Raw genomic sequence first — 7,150 nt, forward strand, 5'->3', positions numbered from 1 at the left:
GGGGGGGATGAGGGCTTTGGCTGGGACTGGGGATGAGGTGTTTGGGATGTGGGAGGGGCTCAGGGCTCGGGCAAAGGGTCAGGGTGTGGGGGGATGAGGGCTCTGGCTGGACTGGGGATGAGGTGTTAGGGGTGCTGGAGGGGGCTCAGGGCTCGGGCAGAGGGTTGGGGTGATGAGGGCTCTGGCTGGGACTCGAGATGAGGTGTTTGGGGTGCTGGAGGGGCTCAGGGCTTGGGCAGAGGGTTGAGGGTGCGGTGGGGGGGGTGAAAGCTCTGACTGGGGGTGTGGGCTCTGGGGTGGGGCAGGGCTGGGGATGAGTTTGCGGTGCAGGCAGGCTGCTCCGGGACAGGGGCCAGAGAGGAGGATTCCCCCCAGGCCTTTCCCTGCTGGCAGCAGCAAGCTCTGGGGGAGAAGTCCCCCTTTCCCGCCCCCCCAGCAGCACACTCACCCCCACCACTGTCACTGCGTGTGCTCCTAGGGCCCCTCTCAGGTCCAGGAATCTCCCTCGCCTCCCCCGTGGTGAGTGCCGGAGGGCGCTGCGTGCGCCTCCTCCCCTGCTGTTGCCCCTGACTGTAGCCTCACTGGGGGTGAGGGATGGGGCTGCCTCTTTGCTCAACATGGGACAGGAGCGGTGACTGCAGGCGGGGGGGGCGCCTGTGCTGCTGGAGGGTCCCATTGGAAAATGAAAGGGTCTGAGGGGGAAGGGCAGGCTCAGAGTCAGTCTGCCTTGGCAGTCGAGATGGGGGGCGCTAGGACCCTGCGGCAGCAGTTGCTGCAGGGAAGAGACAGGGACTCTCTGCTTCTTTTTTTTTTTTTCACCTCCACCTCTTTCTGCGCCCCCTCTCCCTCCCGGCTTTGTGTGCCCAAGGCAAGTGCCTCACTCGCCTGGCCCTTGTTACGGCACTGGTTTTAAACCATGTTGGGCTTGCCAAAAGACTATGCCTAAGGGAGACCTACACGTGGCTTGTCTAAAGGGCATGGGGAAGTCCCACCAAATGGATAGGTGCAAGATCGGCAGGAGTTTTCGCCCACACACAAAAAAGAAAAGGACCATAGATTGAAGCTGCTGCTAATGGAAGCAGCTGTGTGCCCTCAGTCCAAGTTGAGCCCCATGGACACGGCACCAGGCTCCTCAGCATTGGTGCGCAGCACACTAGCTTCAATCCGGGATGCAGCACCGAGGAAGGGCTCTGGGGTCAGAGACCCTCAGCACCAGCACTCCCTGGCACCGAAGTCTGCTGCGTGGTAGCAATCGCGGCACCAATCAGTCACCTGTGCCAAGGAAGAAGCACAGGAAGACTGCCGGGGGCACTCCCCCTCTCAAGCAACAGAACAGGAGTCGCCCAAGGGAGTGCGACTTGTGCCGGGCCACCTCTCCCCTCTGGCTCAACAGCCAGCACCGTCGACTCTGGGCCCGTGGCAGGGGTCGTTGAGTCCAGTGCCACCAGAGGAGACCCAGGTGGAGGACTTGGACCTTCCTTCCACACTGGAGACTTTCGAGGTGGCCCGGGACCTTATAGCCCTAACCAGTCCACACTCTTCTGACCAGCATGAGAGTGCACTGACCCTGACGCCCCAAGCACCACAGAGATCACCTGTGCAGTCCAAGGGCAAGCCTGCTATGACTCGGCACTGATCTCCATATCCCCAGCTCCGACGGGCACGGCGCTGCCATGGTCTCCACACTCGGACTCCTTGGAGTCCGACTCTGTGGTGGACACCTATGTGTCCCGGAGGAGCCAACATCGTAGCCGTCAGCACTCACAGACTGCGGGGATGACGCAGACCTTCCCTCTGGTGCCGTGGCCGACACAATGGCAGGTACCAGCCCAGATGCCGGCACAGTGGCCCTTCTGGACCCTGTGGGCATACCATGAGTCCCAGGGGTCCGTCTCTGGGTGCTCCTTCTCAATCATAACCAAAGGAAGGACTGTGTCCAGGACCAGGGACCCCTCTCGGGCATCATCCACTGCTAGCACGACTACCAGCAGTACCACGCCCGGTACCATGCCCAGGTATGGCACCATGCCTTGCACCGCACCCGGCACGGGCAATACAACCAGCGCCACAAAGGCACTGCGACCAGTGCCACGACCAGTACCATGACTGGCATCAAGGCGGACACTGATTTGGGGGTGGAGCCACAGCGGTTTGAAGAGCCGGATGGGCAGGAGGGACTGTCCCTGGCTCAGGGCTCCTCGTCATCAGACAAGACAGTAGCAGGAACATCCTCGGGGCCTCCTCCTCCTGACAGTAGAGCCCACCTTGAACTCCTGAGGCGGGTCGCTCAGAATCTGGGGATACAGATGGAAGAGGTCACCAAGTGTCAGATCCAATGATGGACATTTTATCCCTGGCAGGGCCTACCCAACTGGCTCTAACCCGGATTAAAACTATTCAGGAGAACACAAAGACCCTTTGGCAAACGCCGGCCTCTCTGGCCCCTAGAGCTAAGGTGGTTGAGAGGAAGTATTTCATGCCCTCCAAGGGCTACGAATATTTGTTCACGCACCCCCTGCCAGACTCATTGGTGGTGGTGGCTGTTAACAAGAGGGAGAGGCAAGGTCAGTGAGGGCCTAACCTTCAAGCTAAGGATGGAAAGAAGCTGGACCTCTTCGGGCGGAAGATATACTCCACCGGAGGGTTCGCATTGCAAACCAGCAGGCGATCCTTAGCTGATATAACTTTAAATTGTGGGACGCAATGTCCAAATTCTTGGACCTTGTCCCAGTGGACTCTAACTCCAAATTCTCGGCCCTGGTGGATGAGGGTAAGGACTCGGCAGACTCTGCAACGCGCACTATGTCCTCGGGCATTGAGATGCGCCATTGCTCCTGTCTGCAGGCCTGGGGCCTCCCCGTGGAGATCCAAAAGACAATCCAGGATCTCCCATTCGAGGGCACTACGCTATACTCAGAAAAGATGGACTCGAAACTCCATAGCTTAAAAGACTCCCAAGGCACTCTAAGATTGCTGGGGCTGCACACTCCAGCCACCCAGCATAGACAATTTAGGCCTCAGCACATGCCATAGCCATACCAGGGCCAGCCCGGACAGGACAATAATCGCAGGAGACCCAGAAATCAGAACCGCCGTCATCAACCCCAGCCTCCGAGCAACCGGGGATCTGGGTCTTTTAGGCACTGGGTCCTAGGCAGACCTTTTGAGGATGCGCCCGAGGGCGACATACCAACCAGTCAACTGGATCCTTCTTTCCACTTTTCAGCACATCTATTCCATTTCTACTGGGCGTGGTCCCAAATTACCTCAGACCGTTGGGTCCTTCGCACAGTAGAAATGGGATACTCTCTCCAATTCTCTTCGGCCCCCCTCACCTCCCTTCCCCATCCCTCTTCAGGGACTCTTCTCACGAGTAGCTCCTTATGCAGGAGGTTCAAACCCTCCTATCGGTAGGAGCTGAGGAGGAGGTTCTGCTGGAGCTCAAGGGCAAGGGGTTTTACTCCCGGTATTTCCTAATACTGAAAGTAAAGGGGGGCCTCAGACCCATCTTGGACCTGCGCAACCTCAACAACTTCATGAAGAAACTAAAGTTTTGTATGGTCTCTTTGGTGAGAGTGGTATGCCACCCTCGACTTGAAAGACGCATATGTCCACATTTCCATAATTCTGCCCCACAGCCACTTCCTAAGGTTTGTAATGGGGGGCACTCATTACCAATTCACAATGCTACCATTCGACCTGTCATCGGCACCTCGGATGTTCACCAAATATATGTCAGTTGTGGCCACCTTCCCGCAGAAAAGGCAGGTTCAGGTATTTCCATACCTTGACAACTGGCTAGTGAAGGGCCGGTCCAGGACACAAGTGAATCAACAGGTCAATCTGATAAGATCCACCTTTGACTCACTGGGTCTCCTTCTAAACATTCAAAGGTCAATGCTCACCTCTACTCAGAGAATAGAGTTCATAGGGGCGGAGCTAGACTCAAGACAAGCAAGAGCTTTCCTACCTTAGTCCCGCTTTCAGGTCATTCACGACGTCATACGATTCTCTACAACCACAGCAAGGAGTTGTTTGAAACTCCTGGGTCACATGGCATCTTGCACGTATGTGGTGCAATGTGCAAGACTCAGACCTCTCCAGGCTTGGCTAGCATCCGTATATTGACCAAGCAGAGACAGCCTAGACAAGGCAGTCGTTCTTCTACCGCGGGTTCTCAAGTCTCTTCAGTGGTGGCTTGACTCTCACATGGTGCGTCCAGGGGTCGCCTTCGCCAGACCATGCCCCTTGTTATGTCTGGCCACCGATGCCTCAACCATAGGGTGGGAGGCACACCTCAGAGAGCAAAGAACTCAGGGCCTCTGGTTTCCAGAGGAGGTGCTGCTTCACATCATGTCAGGGAGCTGAGAGCGGTTTGTCTGGCGTGGCATGTCAGACCTTTTGTCCTCACCTGTAGGGCAAATGCATATCAGTCCTGACAGACAATACAACAGTGATGTTTTATATCAACAGACGGGGGGGAGCACGCTCCTCTCCCCTATTTCAGGAAGCCCTCAATCTCTGGGAGTTCTGCATATAACACTTGATACTCTTGGAAGCGTCCTATCACCCTGGATCTCAGAACGAGCTAGGGGACTATCTCAGCAGGTCTTTTCACAATCACAAGTGGTCCATTTGCCTGGATGTAATAAACAATATCTTCCAATGGTGGGGAGTTTCCCAGATCAACTTGTTCGCCAAAAGGGACAACAGGAAGTGCCTGTGATTCTGCTCCTTCTTGAACCACAGCCCGGGCTAACTGGAAGACACATTTCTTCTCCCATGGAAGGGCCACCTCTTCTATGCATTCCCTCCTATTCTTCTTGTTCACAAGGTCCTTCTCAAGGTCCGGAGCGACAGAGCCTCAGTGATCCTGGTGGCACCAGCCTGGCCACATCAGCATTGGTTACTCCTGGGGGAATTCTGCAGCACAAAATTAAAAATTCTGCATACCATATTTGAAAAGTCTGCACAATTCTGCATATTGTATTTGTCAAAATAACAATCTAATCATGCCAGCTACAATTATTTTGGTAATTTATTTCAAAATATCTGTCAGCAAGTATGTCTATAACAATACAGACCAAAAAAAAAAAAGATTCTGGTAATTTTTTTTTTTTTGACAAATAGATTCCTTACTAGGCATATTAATACAGAACTTTGTGTAATTCATTTAAATTACAATACAGAACTGTATTTCCTGCACCTGTCAGAAGTAGGGTGACCACAGTCCCGATTTTTGGGTCTTTTTCTTATATAGGCTCCTATTACCCTCCACCCCCATCCCGATTTTTTACATTTGCTGTCTGGTCACCCTAGTCAGACACAGTCAACGGCTTGGGGAATCAGGGGTAACGGAAGAGCTGAGGAAGGGGGAAGGAGCTTAGGAGTGAACCTGGAGAGTGAGAGGTTTTTCTTTGGGGGGAGGGGGAGGAGGTTGTTGGGTGTTGGGAAGCCTCCCCCAGGCAGACCCTGGCTGACCCCAATCCTCTCCCATTCAGTTAGGCATGTTTGCCCCTGTCCCCGCACCACTCATCCCCATGGGTCTCTGAAGCCCCTATCCCCTGTCCCCAGGCTCAACGCTGTCACCCCACTAGCTCCTTAGCCCATGCTCCAGTCTGTCCCCCCCCCACTAGCCATTCTGAACCCCAGTGTGTGACACACACACCCCAGCAGCACTGTGTGCCCCGCTCTGTCCTAACCTGGCTCTGCGGGCAGGATGCTGTGATGAACTCTACTCCTGGGGGAATTCTGCAGCACTGGACATAGAATTTTGTATTTTCCCGCATAAAAACATTTTGCTTAAGAAGTGCTGCAGTTCCGCCTTTTTCCCCACCAGAGGCCGCTGTGGCGCTAGAACAGCCGGCATGGCCGCCTCTGGCTGTTCTGGCACCACAGCGACCTCTGGTGGGCAAAAGGCAGAACTGCAGCACTTCTAATGCAAAATGTTTTTTATGAGGGAAAATACAAAATTATGCAAGGCAGATGAATTCTGCATCTGCACATCCGCAAATATGCAGAATCCCCCCACGAGTAATTGGTACACCATGCTATTGGCGCTGTCAGTGGATAGTCCAATCCCCGGCTATTATTTCCAGGCCTTTATGACTCAACATCACGGCCATCTCCAGCATTCCAATCTCGAGTCTCTCCACCTCACAGCTTGGAAGCTACGTGGTTGAACCCGCTAGAGCTCACATGCTCAGACCCCATTAGGGAGGTTCTTCTGGGTAGCAGAAAACCATCGACCATGTTCATCTGGTCACCTGTTGCAATTTTGTTGATTTAGACCCTGAAAAGATTTACATATCTGTGCACTGAAATCTGTGGGATTAACGTTAAACACGTGCATAAAATTAGGTATTCAGGCTGATGCTGTTAGATCTGTCAGCAGCCTTCAATACCTTTGCTCATGAGAGGTTGTGAATTCACCTGCAGCATGCAGTAATGGATGGTAAGGTTCTGGGGTGGTAATATGTGGAGGTTGTTCACCTTAATTTGGAGCATTATCATTTGGAGTTCCTGCTGGGATCTATCTTAGCTTCTCTCCTGTTCAATGTGAAATTGCAGTTGTTAGGAGGGTTACTTTAAAGATATGGGCTGCGGTGTTTTCAGTAGGCTGATGACACTCAGCTCTATGTGTCTCTCTCCTGATCCAGCCAATCCTGATGATCATCTAGCTCAGTGACTAAGGGAGATTGTGGCATGGATGAGAGCTAGCTGGCTGAAGCTCAGTCCAAATAGGACCGAGATGATGCTCGTAGGTAGGGTCCCTTGTAGAACCAAGACTTTAGTTTGTAGCTGTCAAAGAAATGGTCTCAATTGTTTACTGATTCATCCAAAAATCAGATGTGTGAATATTTAAAATCTCCTGTTTCTGTGTTGATATTAAATGCAGTTTTTCATTTCATTTGTCTAAGAACTGAAAAAATACTGAAATGCATACATACAATCTGTAGTTTTTCAAGCAATTAGATGGTTGTTATTTAAATGTATATTCTTAATACATGAAGTGATTAGTCCTCAGTAAGGAGCATTTGCTTGCCAAATTAGATTTTCTAAAACACAGCTATTTTTGAGTTAAGCAAGCAAAAAAACAACTCTGAATCTGCTGGAAATACACATTCCCAATGGCTGGACCATTTGTTAA

This window comes from Terrapene carolina, unplaced genomic scaffold (assembly GCF_002925995.2).
Source record: "Terrapene carolina triunguis isolate 2854851 unplaced genomic scaffold, T_m_triunguis-2.0 Scaffold35098, whole genome shotgun sequence".
NCBI classification, from domain to species: Eukaryota; Metazoa; Chordata; order Testudines; family Emydidae; genus Terrapene; species Terrapene triunguis.